Source organism: Hippocampus zosterae, chromosome 1 (genome assembly GCF_025434085.1).
Source record: "Hippocampus zosterae strain Florida chromosome 1, ASM2543408v3, whole genome shotgun sequence".
In the NCBI taxonomy this organism is placed as follows: Eukaryota; Metazoa; Chordata; class Actinopteri; order Syngnathiformes; family Syngnathidae; genus Hippocampus; species Hippocampus zosterae.
Genome location: NC_067451.1, coordinates 32540544 through 32566093, shown reverse-complemented (window position 1 = coordinate 32566093; position 25550 = coordinate 32540544). Strand labels below are relative to the sequence as shown.

The window sequence follows — 25550 nt, the reverse complement described above, 5'->3', positions numbered from 1 at the left end:
TTGGCTGACATTCTTTACATTGAACAACAATATTGTTCAACAAATTTTAGTAAGACAGTCTGTTTCACATTTCCATTTTTATTTTAATTTCAACAATCTTAAGAATTTCTTTTGGTTCATTTGAAACAGGTATATCACATGCAACTGCTTATTCACTTGACGTTTTCTTAAACAGAAGTCTCCTGAGTGCAAATTGATTGATTTGAAACATAAAATGTATCACCATGACTTTTCAATAGTCACAAAACCTTTGACTCGAACAACAGGGAAATGAACCAGCAATACACATATCCACAACTGCAAGGATCATTTGAAATATGACATATCAGTCAATATAAACACGGAGTGATGTCTTGTTAACTCGTGAGTGATGCCCTCTAGTGTCTAAATGCTATTACTCATTTAGTGAATGCTATTACTCATTTAGCCACTAGAGGGAAGCAGTACGCTATGAAACATCACTCACCAGTCTACGAGACCTCAGTCAATGCAACACGTGTTCCATTGCGCCCAACCTGCGGGCCAGACGGCACCGATTTTATGACAGGGGCCGAGGGCCGGATGAAATTCGACCGCGGGCCGGATTTGGCCCGCGGGCCGGACTTTGGACATGCCTGGCCTAGACTGTATATTAAGGGTGTGGAAAATAATCGATATTAATCGATACATCGATGCGCACGTCCGCTATCCGAGTGCATCGGCTCATTCACTGGGTACGACGCGATTGACGGGTGAAATCGCGATTCATCACGATGCATTGATGGGTATCGGTAAAATCCGATTCAATCGCCGTTTTATTCATGTTAAACGTCACATATCTGCCCTTTCCTAGGCGCAATGAATGCACCATCATTGCTTTGCGTTTTGTGTTGAATACGGACGGTAGCCGTGCGTCACATACAGTCCAGTACACAACGAGCGAAACATTATGGAAGTTAGCGCACGCAGCAGCAAGGAAACTACTATATATAATGCAGCCGCAACATTCAAATCTTATGTTTGGAAATACTACGGCTTCAAAAAGAAAGACGGAAAGCTTGATAAAACCTCCGTAATTTGCAAGGAATGTCGCACTAAGAAGCCATACAACGGCAGCACCACAAATATGCAGACCCACTTAAAACGATGGCACCAGATCACCGACAAGTTTCCCTCCCGCTTCCCCGCCCAGTTCCTCGTCGGACACCGGAGAAACTCTTGGTAAACCAGGTCAGGATCAGAAAAAAATTGCCTCTTATTTTGGGAGTCTCCTTGCAACTCGCTGTGACCGCGCAATGGCTATAACTAAGGCCACTGCTTATTTCATATGCGAAGACCTCCAGTCTTAGCGTGGTGGACAACGAGGGTTTCAGACAGCTCGTGCACGTTTTGGAACCCAGGTATAAAATACCAGACAGGTCAGTGTTCACTTACAAACATATTCCCGATGTGTACAACAAAGTGACAAGTGAGATTACTGTGTCGCTGAACAGTGCGCAAAGAGTTGCACTTACAGTGGATGGGTGGACATCTTGCGCTATAGATTCATATACTGTGTGTATATATATATATATATATATATATATATATATATATGAATATTTCATATAAGACACTCAGTGAGAGTCTGTTTGTGTTTACACTATAGCAACAGCTGTGAGTCTCAGGTGTCAAATTGTTTACATTTTCTTTGCACAAAACCCAATTGTGAAAGGGCTTAAATAAGTTGTTTTACAAGTTCTACTCTTTATAAGGAATAAAGTGGTATCCTTTTTGTAATACCATACTGAATTCCATCTTTTTAAAAGCTTTTTTTCTTTGCTTATTTGCATCATGTTTAATTGCACAATATCGCAACAAATTGCATTGTATCGTATCGGATCGCATTGATTTGAACTTAATGTGTATCGAATCGTATCGCATCGTGACGACGGTGAAACGCATCGCATCGTATCGCCAGAAAATTCCATGTATCGTTTAAGTATCGCATCGCTGGCAGTGGATCGTGATGTGTATCGAATCGTCCTCAGTGCTGAGATTCACATCCCTACTGTATATGCAACGGGCACTGATTCAAGGCGCAGGATTGGTTCCTGGCGCGACGTCGACCAATTACAGCACGACTGGATTTATCCCCAAGGCAAGCCTTGTGTCTCTTCACACTGTTGATTCTCTGGCGTACTGTCTCTTCTGTTGACATGAGAGAGAGAGAGGGAGCGACCGTGATTGCGAGAGAGAAAGAGAGAAGGGCGGGTGATTGGCCTTGTCCGAAAGCAGCAACAGCACGTCTCTCTTTGCCTGCTCCTCATCACTACCAATTAATTGTCTTATCATAAACACATCAGCTGCACGCGCATAGCTGGCCAGGAGCTAGCTGGAGGCTAACGACGGCTACATCGTCAGAGCGTAAAGTCAGAGCCGCCTTCTACGCCACCAACACATGTCACTTTGCGTTTTTTCAGAAGGCAATTGATGAATATTAATTACTGTATACGGTTTTATAATGAAAGATTTAAGTAAATATGTGTAGTGCTGTCGTCTTTGTCTCAAATATGTAAAGTATCATCACTGTTGACATATTTTAAACATGCTGGTACACACATACACTTACCGGTAGACTAAAATTATTAGGGGGGCCAAGGAGCAAACCCTGAAATAGACAATGTGTGAATAATACTGTATTTGTTACTGGCATTTGAAAGAGACTGACACAAGCGGGAAAGATCTTCAACCCCCATTTTGTTGAATCCTTCTCCTTGCCATAATAACACCAGCACTAACCCAATTTCAATTACTAGTCTAAATGAATCTGTTTGCATCTACTTCTCCCAGCATTATTATTGCATCTCTTGGGTGCATCTGGTTAGTATATTGGCTTCAGGTCTGCTTGCGCGCACAATCGGATTTGTGCCTATTTTTGCACATGCACTTAAACCTTTCGTAAATGAGGACTTTAGAGGCCAGTGTCGTTGAACACTAGTGTGCAGAGTGTGAGTGGCCCAGCTTCCTGGTGAATCAAACATTGCACTGACTTCTCCTCACACCAATCTAGACTCAACAGGACATATGCACGGTTACCTATTTTACACAGCCCAGCACTGAAAAACTTTGCTCCGTACATACTGTCGGTAGCAGGCATTTACACCACTTGCCCGAATGTCCGTCAAATAATTGCGAAGATTGTTGATGATGGAGCATAGTCAAAATTTCATTTTTGTATTCAATGCTATTCAAAACTCACTTGTATTCTTTGGCGTTTGACTCAGCATGACTTAGATTTGCTATTGGTTTTACTGCTTGGTGCTTTCTAACGCCTTATTACTTATTACTGATTCGTCTTACTGTTTATTGTATATGTTAAATCGCTCCATGTACAGCACTTTGTATGCAGCGATGGCTGTTTGAAAGTGCTCTATAAATACTGTTGACTTGACTTGACTTGACTTGACTTGACTATTCGATCAGCATCATATCTCACCTCAGTGGATATTTGTACTCATGAATGCTGAGAAAGCTAGTTTCACTCCACTGCAAACACACATATATCAATGTGTAAATACAAACTCGCAACACAGTGTTCATAGCAATAAACAATTCAGGAAAAATGACATTTATTGCACAGTTTGTCCATGTGCATATTACAGAAACCTTTATGCTCATTGCCACAGTGTACGCTGTTCAAGTTTTCATTCTCGCATGCACTATAATCGCAAAGAAGGCAAAACCACTGACGAATTAGGTTTTAGTGCTGTTTGTCCCCCCCACACGAAATATTGAGAAAACAATGAGAGTTGGGACGAGCTATGAGAAACATTAGGCGAGGAAGTCACATGAGATAGATACCATGACCACCTGCTTTGTAATATGCATGAACTTGAAAAAAGAGGATACAGTATGTTGCATTGCCAAGTGGGCCGAGGAGGAGATGTTCATGAATGAATAAACCAACATGATGACACTGTTGACTTATTCACGCTGAGTTCTCGGTCATCGACCACAGACACACTTTTGACGTCACCGAGGAGAGTTGAAACCCAAATGGTCAAATCAAAGAGAGCCTTGAAAAATGAATCTTATGTCTCCTCTCCAGTAAAAAATGGAACTGACTGCGAGCTTTCACGTGTCATTAAATAATGCGTACTTGCCAAAAAGGGCCTCCTTTATTTAACCTTTAAAAGTTAGAGAGTCATTAATTTTAGCTTACAGCCGAGGGCTTCCATTAAGACAAACAATTACCCATTGTAATTAAAGGGGCGTCCCATGCTCGAGGTCTTGTTTATTTTCCTCAAGTTAAAAGCAGAAATTCAATCCTCTGTACCCGACAGTTTCATACTAGAATTATTATTATCATGCAAAAAAATGGGAAAAATGTATCTGTAATAGCACCAGCACTGTCAAACTCACCATGCAAAACCTAACCTGATTACTACTCACATATAAATCATACAAAAGCTCTTACAACACAAAAGTGTTTTGACTTTAGTCTATTTATTCAACGTCAAATAATGATTTCTGGTAGTCAGTTGTACTTAAAAACATGCACACACATGAGAGAACCATATGAAGTTGCGGTCATCAAGTCTGCCTCGGGGCCTTGTTTACACTCGGACCCATGAGGGTAAAAACTGCACTTTTTCCAATGCTTTTTCGCTTTAGGCGGCGATGGCATTTGGGGTCTTGAATATTCCAACATTTGAAAACACCCTCAAGATTAGAAAAGTTGAAGCCACTTTCCCAAATACATGGCTCAAAATTCAAAACCCTGGCTCAGATATGCTCACGTCATATACGCGTTTACCCCACAGAGATGCGACACTACAGGGAAGTAAACAAACATGTCTGACTATATCCAAGGAGATTACCGCTTCTGTTCAGATTGTCATCAAATAAGCGCAGCCTCAGTTTAGGCTCTGCGTTCAAATCTTGGCTAAGTCCTTCCTTTTCTAGTATTTTTGATGTTCTCCCGGTGCACACAAGGGTTTTTGCCGATGATCCCTGGTACACACCATAAAAAAGATGATCAACACAACAACCAACCTTGAACAAGGCCAGCAACTGTCGCAATTACCATGTTACAGGTATAGATATATTTTGTTCCATCTTGTGGCATCGTAAATTCGTTTTTTTTTTCTTGGTTGCATTTCATTTACTGTGTCAATAAAAACAGGCAAATTCAAATTTTGTAGGTGTTGTTCACATATTAAATTGCAAAGCTTGGCAGATGTTCTCGCTCTTAAAATAAGGAAAGAAAGAAGTCTTACTACTCAGCTGGAATCTCATGAAAACATTGGTTGTTGCTTAATATTAGCTGTAAAATCTTATGACACAGAATATATAAAATAACTATAGTCAAGTCAAGTCAACAGTATTTATAGAACACTTTCAAACGGCCATCGCTGCATACAAAGTGCTGTACATGGAGCAATTTAACATGCCCAATAAACAGTAAGACAAATCGGTAATAAAGGCGGTAGAAAGCACCAAACAGTAAAATCAAGAACAAATCTAAGTCATGCTGAGTCGAATGCCAAAGAATACTAGTGAGTTTTGAGGAGGCCTTTGAAGATGGGCAGCGAGGAGGCTTGCCGAATGTTCAGTGGGAGGTCATTCCAGAGCGAGGGACCAGCAACAGAAAAGGCTCGATCCCCTCTGAGCCTCAGTTTAGTTCTTGGTACCTCCAATAATGTCTGGTCCACAGACCTGAGGCGTCGGGCAGGAGTGTAGGGGCGGATGAGCTCAGAGAGGTAAGGTGGCGCGAGATTATTCAGAGATTTGAAAACAAAGAGGAGGACTTGAAAATAACTCTAAAGTGAATGGGGAGCCAGTGAAGGGATGCCAGAGTAGGATATATACTATAATACTATACTATAATAACAGTTGTTTTCTGACACAAAACATCCCTATCTAGATTATTTTTCTGTTCAGGTTAAAAATAAGGACAATTTCCTAGAAACACATCCATTTAAAAAAAAAACTTTCTTAGGTATACTGTCTTGCAGTGAAGACAATACATGGAAAAAAATGACAAGCCATAAAACAAAACTGAATCAAAGTCAACAAAACCACATAGTTCATGCCAAACTATTTTGTCATCCATTAAAAATTTCAATGAGCCCTCTCTGCTGTCACCGGCAGCTAAAATGTTCAAATGACATCGCATAGTGAGGAAATTATACCCTATCACTTCAACTTCAAGAAAGAGATACGGTTTTTGTCTGATGCGATATCAGGTACTGTGAGTACCACACATTATCTGGACGTGATTTTAAAAAATAAAAATATAAAATCCTGCCTGTATTCTGTGCACCAAAAAAATAAAATAAAAAATAAAATCTTCCACTTGTCTCCAGTAAGATTCAGTTAAACTGTTTAACTTTTCAAATGTATGTCTCCAAAAAGAAACTTGCAAAGTTTGACTGAAGATCTGTTCAACTTTGGAGGTTCCACTATATTCAGCTTGCTGTGTTCCAAGAACTTTTCTAAAGACTTCAGATTCCTAAACATAAGGCAATCCGTAGAAAGGCAGTCAAGGCATTGATATTTCCCCTTTCCTAAGTACAAACACCTTTGCCTGCACACTCAAAATCCATGTGGCACGCCTCACCAAGTACACTGAAGCAAATGAGCGGAATGTTGCGCAACAACAAAAAGAAAAAACAGCTACCGTCAGCGTATTCTGATGATCAGAGCTATGTGTTGCGCCAAGGTGAACGTTAAAGAAAGCTCAAGACCGGAGCAATTTAAATTGGCAGGGGAGGTATAATTAAAAGAAGAGCAAACAAGAGCAGCTCAGTGCTGATGCCCTCGTTCTCCTCCATTAGAGGGAGAGACCATCGTTGGACCTAATGTGTCCACAGTAAGCTGCAAGAGAAGGAGAATGGTCCGAATGGACTCGCTAATGAGCTGCTTGTCAAGACTGGCCTGCCAACAGAATGACTCCCGGGGGTAACATACACACGCACACACATGAGCAAGCACAAACATGCACACAAACATGCCGAGCTAATACTGTAGTTAGTTAATGAGAAGAGAAGAGGGTATACCGTGTATAAGGAGACAGGGGCATGATAGTTTGAGGGGAAGGAAAATGTTTTCCGGCACAAAAGCCAACGAGTTGTAAAATGATAGTTTGGAAGAGATGAAAACACACTCCTGCCTACCCACCCCCCCCAAAATGATGCACTTTTATGTGCTACTCTAATGAGCGATGCTGATGATGGAGCAAGCAAACAAAACACAAACAAACAATTCCTCAACATGCACTGACAGATACACTCATTTACCCAGATGAGGTGTGATGTCAAGTCGTAGGTTAAGTCAGATTCTTTTAGTTGCAAAAATCCCTCAAAGTTCCGCATACTTGCATGTTTTTTGTTCAGCTACTGTGGCTTCCTCCCGTGTCAAATCAGGCCCCAACCAAGAGTGTCTAGAGCACAGGTGTCAAAGTCAAGTACCCGGAGAAAACCCACGCAGGCCCGGGGGCCAGATGTGGCCCGCCACATCGTTTTAAGTGGCCCGCGAAAGCAAATCAAAGATGACAACTTACATGATACTTGCTAAAATGTGGACCAAAATTTCAAGTTTTCATATGTAATAAATCAGTGAGATATCGGGAGCATTTTCATGTTACTAAACCCCTCATTACAGTTACTTAAACAATAGTTGAATAAAACATTATTCTTAACTTCTTTATATAGTTTCAGTCATCACGGCCCTCCAAGGGAAACAGTAATTACAATGTGGCCCGCGACAAAAATGAGTTTGACACCAACTGGTCTAGAGAACTGCACTTGGTACAAAGAACAAGAGCAAGACGAATAATCAGACAGCGACATGAGCGCAAGGCAGTCCTTAAATAGTCCAAAAGGTTGATTACACAATGCAAAACTGCTGCATCGCTGAAGGAATGCCCTCCAGTCCAGCTGGAGCTGCAAACCAAAACACAAAAACAGATCAAGACATGACAAAACCGGGCCAAAAAGGAGCAAGCTTTTAGAATCGTGAATGAGGATGTTGGCATATCTGTGTAACTTCACAGCTGTTGAAATGTGAACAAAGATAGGAATAGCATTCAGCATTAGCCAGTGTTTTAGCACAAATGTCTGCCTGACTAATTAGCGATGTTCATGCAGTACTTGTATTTTTTGTGTCAGAGAAGAATGAACCCCTCCTTTTTCCTGTTTTGGTATGGTGCGAATGAAGCAGCTACGTTCGTAGCATCCCGCCATCAGAGATACGTGCAGTGAAGTGTCGTTTCACTTTCGCTGTGGGCGTAGCATAAAAGAGACATTGCAACAGGGCAGGCAATTGTCTAATTGCTGAAGGGGGCTCCAACAGATGGCTGGCATTGGCCTCGATCGATGTCATACCTCTGTGTAACATCAACATCTTTCTGTCGGCAGTCCAACATACAGGGCGGCTTAACTAGATGTTGCTGTCTTTTGGCTATAGTGGTCCATATCAACGACAACTGTATCCAGACAACTCAATGGCATAGCGTGATTGGTAGCTCATCCTAATGGAGCCCCATATGAACGGGCTTGCTGGAATACGTACCCCTGAAGTAAAACAAAATGAAGTGACAGGAATAATCAGGGCATGAGAAAAGATAAAATGACAGGAAGAAAAAAAAGTGATCATGCTGAGTGGGAATGTGTATCTGCTATATGAAAACAGGAGTGTAGCCAGTTTATCCTGGTCCCACCAATCATGCAAAAACTTCATGCAACAATATTCATTCATTCTTTCATTTTCCGAACCGCTTAATCCTCACTAAGGTCGTGGTGGGTGTTGGAGCCTACCCTAGCTGTCTTCGGGCAGAAGGCGGGGGACACCCTGAACCGGTTGCCAGCCAATCGCAGGGCAGACAAAGACGAACAACCATGCGCACTCAGACTCACACCTAGGGGCAATTTGGAGTGTTCAATCAGCCTGCCATGCATGTTTTTGGAACGTGGGAGGAAACCGGAGTACCCGGAGAAAACCCACGCAGGCCCGGGGAGAACATGCAAACTACACACAGGGAGGCCGGAGCTGGAATTGAGCCCGGTACCTCTGCACTGTGAAGTCGACGTGCTAACCACTGGACTACTGGGCCGCATATTTGCTGGAGCCAGTCCCAGATGACTTCGGGGGGAAGGCGAACAACACCCTGAACTGGTCGCCAGTCAGTCGTAGGGTCATGCCACAATATCGGCCAAAATTAGTTAAACAGCAGACCCCCCTTCCACCCACCACCCCTCCCTCATCATTGTCCTCTCTGTTCCAAGAGACCAAAGAGGAGAGGTCCATGAATTTTGTGCGGAGCCACTTGCGCTACAACGACCTAAAACCCATAAATCCTTTTCAGGGTGAACTAGAACAGAGATGGGAAGCATCAGTGACTTCACACAAATTCCCGCAGACAAGTCGTCAAGTAGAAGGAGTAACCTTTAATATTAATGACAGATGGACCTGACTTGTAGGAACTCCTCCCATCAGGGAAGGATCGTTGACACTGACGAACACACTTCCTCCACTGATGTGAGCTTTGGTCTCATCTCGGCGGTTTCATGGATTTTATAAAATGTAATCACCCATTTATCAGTCATTTCACAAGCCTTCTATGCCACTTTAATGTTCGCTCATTCCCGGCCATTGTTGTGAAAAAGCTGCCCTCTATCTTGCCGCACTGATTTATTCATCGATGCCTAAATTTGCATCTCGGGACCCTTCTGCGACCTGGAATTAATGTGCTCACAGTTGGATCATCCGGGCGGCAACATTCCACCGGAATGCCGACTAATGTGTCAAATACAGTTATAAAGGTCAAGTAAGATTGCTGTAGGATGCCAGAGGGACATTTTAGAGCTCTGAGGAAATTGCACCGGGTCCCAGTTCATAGGCCAGTGGAAGCCTGAAGTCAGAGGAATTCCGAATGGAACAAGCCGAGATGCACTCCTGAGACTACTAGATGGTGTCCCAGGTCAATTTGTCTTGAGTCCTACCGGATCCCCCGTACCCTGCCTACCACCTTTTCCAGCTACTCCCCTCAGGCAAGTGTTACCGAACCATGCACACCAAACAGCTTCTTCCCTCTCACCATTAGCTCCCTAAACAGTAATTCAAATCTTTCGTGGTTTCCACACCCATGTGGGACAGTAATACCACAAATATTGTAGCTTCAGCTCTCTAAATACTTCAACAATTGTTATTGGTCAATTTTCCACAGCAGCAGACACTTTAAAGCGCACAAGGACTTTTTGCATAATTGCACACCGGAAGTCTGACAACAATTACTGCTACTGGTCACTTAAAAATGGTGCGACAATCATCTGCACCTACAGCACCACCGTCTTTGCACCACTGATGACTTTATCTCTCCTGGATGACTCTGCACATTGTCATACTGCTGTCAATGGCTCATTTTTATCAATTCCATGATGCCGGTCAACTTCTATTTCTTTTGACATCATAAACACGTTATTAACTGTACATTCTGTAACATTCTTAACACTCATATAGTTTTAAAAACTGGGTTACCACGCTTAATAAATCCCTATTACGGGATATGCACATTTTCAGTATGAGGTATCCTGATAAGAGCAGCTAAATTTTAGCATCAACTTGTAACACGTTGGTAGGAATGACCAGTGTGTGTTTTTTTATTATTATTATTATTATTATTTTGATGGGCAGTTCAGGCTCATGTCACTGCTTACTATGGGGCCAATGTCAATGGTGTGGGGAATCAGTGAGGGGGCAGTATTATGTAAATTTGACTCCAGCTATTGAGAGCTTTCAGATTCATTTTCATAAATAGGGAACTAGCAAAAGATATCTTTGGTTGTATAATTTCACACTTGATGGATGCGAAAGGGGCTCCAGAGATCCAAATTTGCTTCCAAGTAGTTGTCCCATTTGAATCACAAGAAACCAAGGTCTTGGTTCAGAGGGCAAACAGCAAGTTGACTCGTATTGTAGGAATACAACTTGTGCAATAGCACTTATTTGTCACATGACTGTTAAAATAAATAAATACATTAAAAAACTTCATCACCAGCAATAATATATCACAAAAACATTATTTCTTAAGTTTGCTAAGATGTGACAATGCATGTGGTAATATTGTGGCCTCAAAGCCAAAGAAAAATAACACAAGCAAGACGACTCATGTAATCGCCATGACCCGAATTCAAGCTTTTGTTCCCTTAAGGGATAAAATGTTCTCTTGTGCACTGAATTCTAATAACTCTCAATTAAGCAAAAAATGAAACATCTTTTTAACAATTTAAATGACAGGTATATAATTGACTCTTGTACAGCATGACCGCAAGAGTAAAGTCAAGAATAATGTGATTTAAAGTTCTACTAAAACCTCCCAATGAACTTGCATTGCTACTTTTTTCTGCGGTGGGGAGGGAGGGGGGGGGGTTACCCTGAGGCCTCTTCCTGGACTTATTTATTTCATTCTTATTCATTTAATGACAAAGATTCCCACACTTCATGCTGTTCGGTTTCTTTTATATTTAAGTCATATGAACAATATTTTATTAAAAGATGAAAAAATGGGGGAGTGGTTCTGAAATTCATGGTTTGAATTCCTTCCGCAGTGTGCATGTTCTCCCCGTGCTCGAGTGGGTTCTCGAGCTTCCTCTCACATTTCCCAACAATGGAGATTACATGTTTGAAAGAACCTAAACTGTCCATAAGTGTAAATACGGTATATAGACTTGACTTTCATTTTTGCCACTTCCTCTTTCCTTGCACATATGTGACTACACCCACATCTGCAGCTGAGATAGGCTCGAGCTCACCCGTGACCCTCATGAAGACAAGCGGTGTCGAAATGGATGGATGGAATGAGGAAAAAAAAAGATTGTGAACTCAGATGTACCTTGCCATGCCCTTTTTTAATTTGTTGACAATGACACAGCACGATCATGTTTTCAAAACCTGCAAGATATTTGGAAACAATGTGAAGATGTGACATGAAAAAGCCCTTAATTTTTGTACCTTCATGTACCGAATATTTCTCTAAGTTGCCACGGACATTCATCTGAAACTAGACTTTGTCGTGTTTATGCATTTAAAGGTGACACCGGTGTCATTTTACAGCACTTTGCCCCGATATAGACTCCCAGTGCTCCAATGACAGTGTGATACAGAGTGCCACATTTGGAATCACGCTATGCCAATTATAGTAACCGGACCTCCTGTTGTTGTCACACAAGAGTGAGATCGGATGCAGGCTTGTTTTCTGTCGGTTCAAAAAGCCACAAATCAATGCGGGACTCCCAAGTGCTCACGGCTTTGTACTAACATGGTTGTGCTGCGTCTGTCTGTGTAACGTAATGTTCTTTGACTGCATGGAGTCCCAGAGGCTATTTTCAGTCTCATTCCCATGACGATAACAGCTGAATCCCTGATATGCCTGGACAGAGATCTCTAACGACTATCTTGGAGCATCTGTAAAGGCGGACGTCACAAATTAGCTGCCTTTTTTCAAAGGACAATGCTTTTAGCGACATGCTTCCTGCCAGAACAATTGGTTTGACCCTAAATTGCTGTTTTCGATCTCTTGGATACATTAGGATTTCGAGTCAAGTATCAAGTACAGCTTTATTGTTGTGCAACTCTATGTGCACATCACAGATGAATTTTCTTCCCTCTCAAGACAACAAGAGGAGCCGCTGCGGGTGCCCACGCCGCCTTCAAAAGAAAAGTTAACATAAACTGAAAAAATAATACAAGACAACCTTGCAATCTTAACCACTTTCCTGCATACACTTTGTTGTCTGAAGCAGTTATAGATGAAAGAGGAGAGAATCAAAGTGTCCTTTTCACCAGTGGATCCAAGACGTCATGCTGAAATGTTCACACGCCTGCTACAAGCTATGCGTGAAAGCAACAAGAAGCTGTAGCATCCATTAACGAAAAAGAGATTGGCTCTCTTCTCCTGTCCCATGTAAATCCGCTTCAATTCCAAGCCACGACTCCCAGTTCCACATACGCATCGGCGCTCTGCGCTGGAGCTCCTTTCTTCTCATCGTCGGCTCCTCAAACCATGCATCCATCAGCACCGACATTTCCGCTGAACAAAGTGGGGCTGTGAAAAATATTCCCCATTTCAGGCGCAAGACACAAGCGCCCCGGGGCTGTCCAGCAACGACAGTAAAATGGTGCCGACATTCCTCCCAATCTAAATCAGTGCTGGTACACACGTGCCGCCGAAAAGGCGCAACCACCAAGCACAGATTCTTCTTCTTTGATGAATGTCAAGGCCAAAAATGTTGAAAACAGTCCACATCATTTGAAAGAACAACCTGGGCAATGCTGTTTGTATTCCTCATAGACCGGGATTTAAAAAAAAAAAAGCATTTTGGGAATTCTGGTGCAAAAAAACATCAGTCACAGATGACTGCAGTCTCATAATAATTGAGGTGACAGAGTATGACATTTTAATTTGCCAGCTTTAATCCTTGTGATTCAAAATAGTGCTATAATTTTTTTTTTACTGAAATGGTTCATCCTTTGTTATGGGTAACATGCAGATTTTACAGTGCCTATGTTTCTAAATCTGAATATAACGAAGCTAAACCTATTAATGCCTAAACCACTCAAGTGAAACTGATGGATGAGACACCAGCACAGCAGGCATGAACATGAAATTACAAAATAGACAAAAAAAATCTGACATGAGAGAATTTAAGAGCCAAATGGAATACTATTTGGCTCTCAACCTTGTTTGCTTGGACAAGTTTCAGAAGCTTCTCGTTTAGAAGATCCAGGTGACAGATGAGATCTGTTGCAACAGTCCGTAGACAGCGCCACTGGATTGGCCGAGCGGGGTTGTGGTCCTCCTCATGAGAAGTGAGGGGTGTTTTACAACAACAGTTCTACACTGCTCAACCTCCCTGGTAAGGCCTATTAAGAGATTCTGCAGAGGAGGGTCCGTTGGAAAGTTTAAATTCAGACTCTGAAGGAGAGGTCTGGTTTTAGTCCCAAGCAGCAGGATCCTGGAGCAGGCATGGAAGGAGGATACCATACTGCCCCGAAGTGGATGTGTTCAAGTATCTCGGGATCTTGTTCATGAGAGGTAAAAATGGAGTGGGAGCAGGCGACAGCATCAGTGTACCGTGGTAGGAGTGTGCTGAGCCAAAAGGTTAAGAGGTGGATTTAACAGTTGATCTATGGTACAATCTTCACCTACACTGGATTTAAAAAGTCCCTGTTGAAATGCCAGGTATTTGCGATCCTGTAGAACAGGTGTCACCAACAATTTTGAGGGTGAGAGCAACTTCATGTGTACCGATTGTGTGAAGGGCTACCAAATTGATACACGTCTGAAATAACATATTTGTCCAAAATACCTTCAATAATATGAGGATGTGTTATTTTTAATACTTGATTATTTAAATTGTCAGACTTTGATCGTGTTTCGAAATGTCTCACAGTACTGCCAATGTTTGCATTTTTAAATCATAATTTCTACTAGCAAATCACAATGTCCAGGCACTGGCGGGCTACTCAAGTGGTCTTCACGGGCTACCTGGTGCCCGCGGGCACCGTGTTGGTGACCACTGCTGTAGAACAAAGAAGTTCAAGGTAAAATATTTAAACCGCCATAACTCAATTGGGCGTATTTGAAAAATATATAAATTTGAGCGGTGAAGTACATATTAACAAAATTATGTGGTTGCCCAAGTGTGCACACCCTCTTATAATTAGGGCTGTGTTCAGTTCCATGACATTATTAAAATAATAATAATCGGATTGGGCATTTGACTAAACCTCCTGAAATGGTGATCATGGAAATTAACATTAATTTGCTAAATGATTGGTTACAAAAAATTATTATGAAATGTTAGAATAATGGCTTGGAAGTAGCTCAACTTCTTTCGGGCATCTGAAAGGTTCCGGACAGAATCGGACCCGACAAACGTAGACTCAGGATGGTTGAGCTAAAAAAATAAAAATAGGCGCAAGACCAATAAAGTACAAATAATGAGACTGGACAACAAGCCAGGAAAAATGTGAAGAAGACAAAACACTAGCACATGGCAAGGTAAAAACACAAGCCAAAATAGCTTGGAAGAAATGTACAAACCGCGTGGATAACAAACCGTGGATACACTTAAACACACCAAGAACTACTTCCAGTAAGTAGTTCAGTCAGTAGAAAATAACTTACCGGTACTTCAATAACGAAGAATATAAGCAAAGGCAAGAGCCAAAAAAAACGGAGAAAGCATCAATCAAGGCAAGAGCCAAAAACAGAACGAGAGCAATAAGAGAGTGTCTAGACATAATGCAAATGAACAATGATTTGAGCAAGGCAAAATTATCTGACGGCTTGACGTGGGTCCATGAGGTCCTCAAATAGTCCCAATAATTGTTGATGTCGGACAGGTGCGCAATAGGGGAGCCGAGAACGCTTCTGCCACCTGCTGGACACTAATAGAACGTTATCATGACAACTGCACACACCAAGCTCAACATGGCCTGAAATGGTTTCGTTTGAGAAATTCACAAATTTCAGAAAGCTACTTTTGTTTTGTATGTTCTTTAAGCAATTTTAATAAGCTACACTTTGTCAATGCTTTAGCTAGCTTTTCGTGAACCTTATGATTATTATTTTTTTTTATTGTGTGTGTGTAGGACAGTGAGTTGCCTTGTGTAAGAAATGTGCTTACCTTGCGACTTGCCTTCATTTAATGTAATAGTGGGTCTCTTTGTCTTTAGATAGCGACTGTGATGTCCCTTCAAGTTAAGGTCAATGTGGATATTGACTATCTAATTTCTCCGTCTAATGCATCCACTGATGAAACTTAATGCCCTGGAACACTTGACCCCCCCCCCCCCCCCCACCCACGCAAGTGACAAAACGGTGGAGTGATATTGCCATGCGTGCGCGCATACATCTGCAGTGCAAATACAGCCATGCTAAAGCCGTATCTTGCCGCGAGGCGTCTTTGTGCATGTGCATTCTGTGCTCTATTAGAAGCGCTCCACAACATTGTTAACCGCGGGGATCAGAGGCGATCCAAGGGTTAATCGAACCGTTAAGCTCACATGCTGTCGACAATCAAAAGACTTTCAAAGTGGCGTGATCGCAATCAGTGCCTTCGAGCTGCGGCGACATGTTCTCTGGCAAGGCAACTGCTGACACGTAAGCAAGGCAAGGCAATCTAGTTATATCGTGCATTTCATATACGTTGTCACTCTATGTGCTTTACTTATGATGAAGTGTGTATGTCTTTTGACATGCATCAGACAAATCAAATGTGAACATAATTTGGACGTTGAAAGCTGCAAGAATGCAATCAAATTGGGCAAATTTTCCAATATTAGTAAGTCATTCCCTATATTGACAGCTGTTTTAAAACGTTTTGGCTTACCTTTCATGACCCACTGAATATGTCGTTTGTGACGACATAAGAATTCTACCAAAAGAAGGAGGGAATTCTCCTTTTTCAACAGAAAAAAAACCTTATTTCATTTTTTTCCCCCGTTCTATAATGATCAGCAGTATGCAAAGCGGATCTCTGTTAGTTTCACCAAAAGTACCAGTTACTGACCAAAAAGATGAGAAAAAGAACTTTTTGTGCAAGGAAAGATGTGAAGCAGAACAGTGACTTTGACACAAATATGTTTTGCTGTTGTAACATTTGAAACTATAAAACAACCAAAAACAAAACAAAAAAAACAAAGATCTCAGAAAGGGATTCTGATGGCAAAACAATTGATATAGAGATACAACTGAGAAACATGCCGTGCGTGAAGCTTATTTGGATTGAGATAAACAAGGGTGGCTTTCTGTCCTAGCTCCCATCTTTCACTCCAGGAACTGCATCATCGTTTCTCACAATTGCACCACACAGTTTCTACTACGTTTCTAGCGGGATACATACTCTGTTTGTACGGTATGGAGGCGTACTCTCTTCAATGGCAATGTCAAACACCATGACTTGTTTTTTTTTTTGTCAGCTATCAGACTACCAGATCGTTCTGTCTTGCACCGGGCGAGATATCACGCAACAAGTCCCTCACTGACCAGACCCTGCCGAGTCATTGCGTGTTTCTGTCATAATTCAGTCTATCGGTACGTCAGGGAGGCGGGACAAGCAGCTGTCAAAGTCAAGCTGACGAAGGCACGACGTGCATGTGCGTTGTCTCTATGTTCAGAATACCGGTAGGCCAAAAAAACAAAACAAAACAGTGTGGACCCATTCCTGGATGGTGAAGAGGGCGGTTTGGACTGTCTCTTCTCCAAATAGAACTTGAGGTCACAAATGTATTGAATGAAAACACATTTGCCAATGATGTTTGCAGATACCCAACGTAGCATGAGTTGAAATGTTGTGTCTCCCGATTGATCAATGCGGAAGTGCTGATCGAAGGACAATTGTAGACATGTGACATTATGCGGCGAGACGAACAAAAATTCTGACATGCTAGACACATGGCTCGTGTGCCGTTCACACGCTGAGCTGTGATTGGTCGTTCCCTGACCCCAGAGTACATGTGATATCATTTTCAGTCGACAGCAACAGGCAAAATAGTTAGATTTTTAAAGTGTTAATTGCACATAAGAAATAATGAAATTATTGTTATCACATTCATTGTGGACAAAATATGAACATTTTACTGCTGAAAATGGTCAAAGGTGTAACTTATCCCTTCGACAAATATATACATCGGCGGCAGTAAATGGTTGTTTTTCAGTTGACAAATATAAACGGCTGCGGCAGTGAAGGAGTACATATTACTGGCATTTGTGCAGACAGTGCAGGTGCAAATCCCAATGCCAGTGCCCAACACTCAGCCATTGCCCAAATGGTGAAACATGTTGAAAGAATCCGAACCAGCATTGCATGTAACTCACATGCAGCTGGAACAAGACAGCAGTTACGCAATTATTTTCAAAAGTTGCAACGGTTCCCAAATGAACTGATCGGTATCATATCTCTGGTTACCCCAGTACACTTCCAACAGGTTCAAGGCCACCAGAGTGATGAAACAATTGGATCTCAGCAATTCATTGCTGGACAGAGAATCAGCGGGTTATACTGTTTGTGAGAATGGGAAGATATTTCAAATAAATGACCACATGCCAAGACCAAAACAAAAGAATGCTGCATGCTCTCCATTCTTTCCTTTGTTTACGAGTACCACCAAAGTCAGCCAAAAAAAATAAGACGAATAGATGCCAAGTCGATAAATGTGCATTACAAAAACAATAACTTATACAATCATAAACAATAATTTTAGCTTGTGGAAAAGTTGCAAAAGCACTTTGCGAAACTCTGCAAATGCCACAGACGCTGCTGTCGTCACAAGCCAGCATAACACCGAAATTATTTTGACGTTGCTCTGCATATTTGACTCAAAAGTCAAGCTGAGAGGGAGATTTGCTTTATCAGGTTGCGATCATTTTCTTCGTCAGGTGATTTTGCTGTTGCGTTGAAGTGGTAGTGGCACAGTCACTGCACAGCGTGATATTGCCACTTGCCCGACTGTGTTTCTATTTCTATTTATGTTTGCCTGCCATTGATGACAAAATGAACCCCAAACCCCAAATGCTCCCAAAGAACCACCCCCAACGCAAGGGCATCGGCACTTACAGTAAAGTGCATTTCAGAGGCGCTGGAATCAGAGTGAGTTAAAGCGCGTTCCTTCATCCAACGCTGTACTAACCTTCTTCCTCACGCATAATTACCCTCGCACAGTCATGCACCGTGGGATCCGTCACAGGCTCGGTTCACACCTAAAGCCTGATTGAGCGGCAGATTACAGCTAGGTGAACTCGTCGAAGCATATTAAAAGCAGACACCAGGTCAGGGCAGGCCTGTTCTTCTTTTGATGAGCCTACAACGAAGAATTAAAATTTACTTTCTTCTTCTTACCTTACCTTCTATTTATTTACTCCAATAAAAAAAAAAATAATAATAATTAAAAAGCGTGCATGTTACGCTTAAAAGCGTCATCCTTTGAAGTCAAGATGGCGCCCGAGTAGGCAGCCGTCCGCGAGTGCTCTCATGAGCCTTGCTTTGTTTTGTTGTTTTTTGGTTTGTTTTGTCACTTTGTGTTTTTTGTTACGTCGTGTGGACTTGATGTGGACTTTTTTCAGTATTTTTTGGCCACGACATTCATCAAGGAGGAGACTCTGTGCTTGGTGGTTGCGCCTTCTCGGCAGCATGGGTATACGAGCACTGTATTTGCCTGGGAGGAATGTCGGCGCCATTTGACTGTCGTTGCTTGTGTCTTGCGCCTGCAATGGGCAGCATTTTTCACAACCCTGCTTTGTTCAGCGGAGAGATCGGTGCTGTTGAACGGTCTGCGGCTGGATGGATGTAAGGCTTGAGTAGCCGACGATGAGAAGAAAGGAGCGTTATCGTGGAGCGCCGATGCGGATGTGGGACTGGGAGTCGCGGCTTGGAATTGAAGTGTATTTACATGGGACAGGAAATGTGAGCCAATCTCTTTTTCATCAATGGACGCTACAGCTTCGTGTTTGCGTTCAAAACTTACCTTGTAGCAGACGTGTGCACATTTTCAGCATGTCGTCTCTGATCCACTGGTGAAAGTACACTTAGATCATCTCCTTTTTCATCTATAACTGCTTCAGACAACAAAGTGTATGCAGAAAAGTGGTGAAGATTGCACGACTGCCTGTGTCTTATGTGTTGTGTTGTGTTATTTTTGGTATTTTGACTTCAAAATGGCGCCGCCTGAGTGGCTGCCTTTCCAGCAGCTCCTATATTTTGTTGTTCTATTTCTGCCTTTCGTAACTTTGCTGCTGTGAATTGGGAATTTCTCCATTGCGAGACTAATAAAGGTTTCTATATCATATCTTACATTACAGGAATTCACTAGTTCAAAAGTGCACACTTTAATCCCTGAGAGGAAAACTGCTGTGATTTGGACGAGCGAGGTCGTTTACAAAGAAAATCGGTGTGAAATTGCAGCTCAAATAAACTCTCTTCAACAAAAACGCAGCAAGAAAATGTGCCTGAATGCCTCGGCTTCCTGCGAGGGAAGCGCCTCTCCACTGCTAACACGCAGGCCTAGACGGTCTTAGTTTGCAGACTCTGAGAATATGTTGATGGGCTTTAGCGTCATATTGACAGGGCTGACGGCTGCTTGAACTGCTCTTCTTACACAAATCCCAGATTGAAACTCAACCAAAGGCTCTTTTAATTTGGGATCCGACAAAGAGAGGGATTTTGCTGAAGGGGGTTTTAACCAAGGGGAATGCAAATATAAGGCGAAGACTTATCTTTCGTTATCCTTGAACCACAAAAAAGGAAGATGAAGAGCTGGTTTTGTATGCTCCTCCTGTTCTTTGAAAATGTCCTTGCTTTTCATCAGATGGATATGACTGGCCGCATACTCCTTCCCTCTCGTTTCAGAAGCCTTATCTGTATTCCTTTCAGGTCTATCATTCATCATCTCTTTTTAATTGATGCAATCAAATCAGCATAGACAGCAGGCTCGGGCTAGTCATTTATTATGCTTCCACTCTCAGACGTATTTGGACAATGACATCAGTTTTGGGGGGTTTTGCCCTCATACAGCATCACAACTGATGAGCAAAAACAAAAAAAAGTCGTTGACGATCCTCGCCGCACAAATACAGCAATTTCCAGTGATTGTATCCAGGTGACCTTCATTTTCAGCGCCTCAAAACTATTTGGGCAACGAGCCACATACACAGCAACGCAATAAGCATTGCTGGTGGAAAGGTCAGGTGGCAGGACAGTTCCAAGCTACTGGAACCTCTGATATTAAATGTGAGATAACCTTGGGCTGTGCAATAACTATAAATAATAGTTTGGTTCAGCATCAAAGGTTTGGACTTTTTTAAAGAAAAGGAGAAAGATCCTGCAGCCAACACGACGGGTTTTCTGGACTCTATGTTCAGCACTGTGTGCAGAACTACAAAGGAGGTAGAAAGTTCTTATTTGCCACTAACACAAGAGTCAGCAGCGATCGAAGATGCGTCTTGCTCCCCCATTCAGGCTGCCGAGCTGGCTGCTTGCATCACGAAGCCCTCCCCCACCCCCACCCCACCCGTGAGGAACGAGAAACACTCGCACCACCAGCCATGAGTACATTAATCCTGTCAGTAATCCACGCTTGTCATTATTTTGTCAATTGTGAATGTTTTTTAAATTCAAAACCTCAATGTTGTTTCATCTACACTGTACAGTGATGATAAAGGCTTTGATTCAATCTTTCAATATATGTGCTATGTGTATGTACTGTGTTACCTTTGTGTGTTTTTTTATTAGGTGCTCCATAAATAATGTGTCTTAAAGATTACGCCATGCAAGTCTAAGTACACACAAACCTGCACAGGGATACTGTATATCATTCGCCCATGAAATCAGAGATGAGTTTTGTTTGTTTTTTAATGACCTCACCATTACTTGGATAACTGTGGCAATTCCAAAGCTCAAGGTAACAGCGAGTTAATTTTGACTGAGTTTGATTCTGTCGGTGTTGTGAAAATTAATACGCTATGTTACAACAATCACATGTTGTACTCATGTTTATTATTTCGACTGACAAGCTGCCGCTTGCTGAATTTTAAATTTTTTCTTTTCCGTAGTCTTAGACAAAACTTGAGTTACGAATGAGCGTCAGGCACACGGCCGCTCGAGCAAAGCAAAAGGAAAAAAAGACTGCAACAGTCACTTTCAGTTGTTCAAGTCCACAAATCTTTACACATTGGCATTAACTCCTCTGTACCACACGGCAATGGGTTTGAACTGAAACGAACAAGATGGCCCTTAACTGAAGACTTTGAGCTTTAATGTGAAGATACTCACATCCAAATCAGGTGAACGAACGTAGGAATCATAACCGTTTGCATATCTAACTCCCAAGGACCAGAAATAATGGGTCAATAGACTGGTCAGATGTTTTATGGTCAGGTGGGTGTGTCTGGCTGCCAATGGAGTTTATTAAGGCAAAGAAGCTGCAGGTTCCGCAATGGCCAAGTGTACCTACCTGAATCCGAACGTGATTGCATTTCACTTGCTGAAGACAAAACTGAAGAGAAAAAGAGGGTAAGCAACAACAGTCAGGAGCTAAAGACACTAGCAGTCTAGGCCTGGCGGAGCACCAGCAGTAATGAAATCCAGCACCTAGGTACGTCTGTACATTCAAGACTTCAGGATGTAATTGGCTACAAAGGATTTGCAAACAAGCATTAAAAAGTGAAAGTTTGATTTATGATTTTGTATTTGTCCCATTACTTTTAGTCCTTCATAAAGTGGGAGGCGCATGTACAATCTGTTTTCATCTCTGCACGGTTCGTCCGACGTGGGTGTACCATCCTCTCAAATTCAAGCTGAACGTCTGCACTTCAAGCACATTTTGCTCACTTCCTTCAAAATCCACAGTGGCGGTGTTTCGCGACAAGAAGATGAGAATTGTGTCTCTGTTCCAATATTTATGGACCTGACTGTACATCATTCCCCTGGTGATTTGGATATGCAAGAATGTGTTCATCCTGAAGTGTCACGGTTGTGTTCACGCCCAGGTGCATCGCTCATGGGAAAACTTGTATGCAACCGAGAAATACAGAACATGTACGGTGACTGCACATGATGATGTTATGTGCCACAAATATACTGTCATGGGTATAGGTGACTCATTAACTCAGCCACTGCCTGATAGATTGGTAGTAGTGAGGTGAATTCGCTTTTCCGATATCCTTTCCATCTTTCCTCCCCACTCTGAAGTGCTTTTTCCCTCCTTCTTTTTTGCTTTACCTCGGCACCCCTGCTCTCTCTGTCCCCCCCACCCCCTCGCACTCTCTCTCTCTCTCTCTCTCTCTCTCTCTCTCTCTCCCTCTCTCTCACCGTCTCACGCCGCCTGTGTTTTTTTCTCTTTCACATTGCCTCAGCATCCCGGAGCAAGCAGCGACAACAGACAGCATCCTCACTGAGGGGGAAGAGACTTTTTCAGAAAAGTGGACTGACACGCAAAACACACACCCACAGGTAGGAAGCCTCGATGGATAACGGAAAGCGGTATCGTGTCCAGCAGCTGCGTGCTGACCTGTGGTAAGAGGAGGTGCACCGCTCGCAGCACCGCGTCCGCTTCAGTCCTCTAAGCACCTCCCATCGCTCACCCCTCCGCCCGCCTTGAGCGCTGCCTGGTGTTGCGGCTGCTGAAGGGCTGGCTGGATTGACCCTGGAGAGCAGGAAACACAAGAAGATGTGTTCAGGGGGGCTGACGCCAAGCTGGAAAGCCTGATCCGTCATCCGTGTTCTCAGCACGCCGCTGACCTGCGTGGCGCATACATGCCCATGTAGGAGGGCTTGGTTGTCTAGAGCGAGGGTTGACAGTAACCACGCTGGACCAAAGGACCTCTACAGAGACACGTACAGGTGAGAGAACAACGGCATGCATGTTCATCTACGACAACTTAGCCTGTGTCATTATGTTCATCTGTACGATCTTTATTTTGTTATTTGCTAAAAGGCTTTTGCCGCTATGTGTCTGTATGTCCTGCTGCACTGCCATTGCCCCGCTGCCATTGATTAGAAAGCAGATGGGTCTGTGGATGAGCACTGTGGCAGCATGATCATGGAAGATATCTCCTGGAGGACATGGTCCAATATTCATCACACGTCTGACGATAGACAGTGGGGATGGAAGGGTTGCACGAGGGACATATTAGGGGGAGGCAACAAAAGGAAAGTGAAGGTCTGTGGCATTTTGTGTCATTTATGTGAGTGTCGTGTCCTCTGAGATAGTGCTGTTCATGGGGAGAGCTTTTGGCTTCGTGGAATTTCATTTTGATTGAGTATAGAATCAAGGATTTAAGGATTCTAGGAACATATACGCTGGCATACTAGCGCACATGAGATGCTACAAAATTTTGTACCGGAGGTCCCTGACTCAGCCCGAGAATTGTGATCATATAGTCCAGTTGTTGTCCAACCTTTTACGGGCAAGTACCAAAAAAAAAAAAAATACTGACTGCCACCATCATGACCAACTTCAAAATACAGCAGCATAGCAGGTCTACCTGTTCATGAAAATAATACTCTTGCAAGTCACTGTTACGCTGAACACTGTGCCTTCCAAATAGCAAACTTTGAAAAGTTAAAAACAACAGAATTGTACTTTGCAAGTGAAACTCGAACCTAAGTACCACCGGTGGTACTACTCTTTGAGAATCACATCTACAGTCTAAATATCGACGTCTAATCAACTGCAACAGATTTTGCTCAACCAGACAATCTAACGAACAAACTTTTCTAAAATAGAAACTCTAAGCATGACAGACTATACTCAAATAAATAAAAAAAAAACACATGACTAAACATGAGAAGCTATCAGAAATGCAAGTTGAGTAATGTATTTAATGGCCAGGTTTTAAAGGAAAGTACTAAGTGCGGTTAATAAGTTGAGTTTGCCAATATGAATTGTCACACTATTACTGCCAATGCCAGCTTGGTCTTATTAAAAAAATAAGTTTTTGGTGACTCCTGCCACAAGCCAAAGGGAAGGCCGTACGTTTTCTCCTCTAATCAACTTTGGCTCATTACACAAGTGTAAAATGGTTACCGTGCTTTTCATTATCAGTAGACGTCAAAGACAGGCGGCAGCAGCAGCAACCCCTAAGTGCATTTCAGAGATTGGCTTCTTTGGTGGATGTGCTTATTCATTGGTGCCCGTGGCTGAGAGAGATGAGCTGTCCAGTGCTGTTGCATGGAGCATACATCACCGCACGCAGGAGCTGCGGACCCAGGAGGAATCAACAGAAGGAAAGCCATTACTTAGATGACCAGGCTCCTCTGATCTCATCATGTGGCAGGGCGGCTTATGGAGACATTGGACATAGGGCGGACGGAGGAAAGGAGACAGTTAGAGCACACGAGAGACAGAACACTCTCGTTAATGCCGGGATTCTAGAGGGCGGCATATTCAGCGTGCCGGAAATATCAATATGCTTCATTGTAAGGTTTGTTTCAGAGAGTAAGGTGACTGAGGGCGAAGGCCGCAAAACATTTAGATATAATCCACTTAAGCTGACAGTGGTCACGCTAGCAAAGTGATGTAGTCTAAACGTCGATTTGATGTGCTTCACCGGGAATGTTGTTGGATATCAAACCATTTGAAGCCAGGCAGTCAATGTATCGTAGCGGATCGGAACAAGGATGGATGGATGATTGCGAAAACATGTACAAAGTGAGGCACTGAACTTAATGTTGGTTTCTTGTTCAGCAGGTGTGTGCCCTGCTTGAATGATAATTTTCATGCAAGACAGCATAGTGCATCCTGAAAAATGTATATATATTGAACTCATATGCACATATTTTATCCATATTGAAAATAGCATTTTGGTCATACATTTGGTTAAGATGTTCCCCAGTAGCTCTGATAAAACATTGTGTCCCCCTGCAGCATTTAAGTTCCCCATCCCTGATCTAAGCTATTTGTGAGCAATAGTTATGAGCCACCATTTAATACATCAGTGAAATCAAACACTCGTTAAATTAGGAGGATGTCATAAACATTTGTCTCGCTCATCTAATATGTTACCATTCTCTTGCATAATGAGGAGT

At 42.5% G+C, this 25550-nt stretch overlaps 2 protein-coding genes across 7 annotated transcripts in view; one reads left to right on the top strand and one right to left on the bottom strand.

Moving 5' to 3' along the window:
* Positions 1 to 25550, bottom strand: part of LOC127597287 (uncharacterized) — a 339203-nt gene that overhangs the window by 230994 nt on the left and 82659 nt on the right. The window lies entirely within an intron of this gene.
* Positions 22848 to 25550, top strand: part of frmpd3 (FERM and PDZ domain containing 3) — a 116418-nt gene continuing 113715 nt past the window's right edge. For 5 of the 6 annotated variants that reach the window (XM_052058702.1, XM_052058748.1, XM_052058739.1 and 2 more), the window contains exon 1: positions 22854 to 23363. The gene's annotated coding sequence lies outside the window, so the exon portion shown is untranslated. Of the gene's footprint in view, positions 23364 to 25550 lie in introns of all 6 variants that reach the window. The other variant, XM_052058755.1, reaches the window with a different exon arrangement.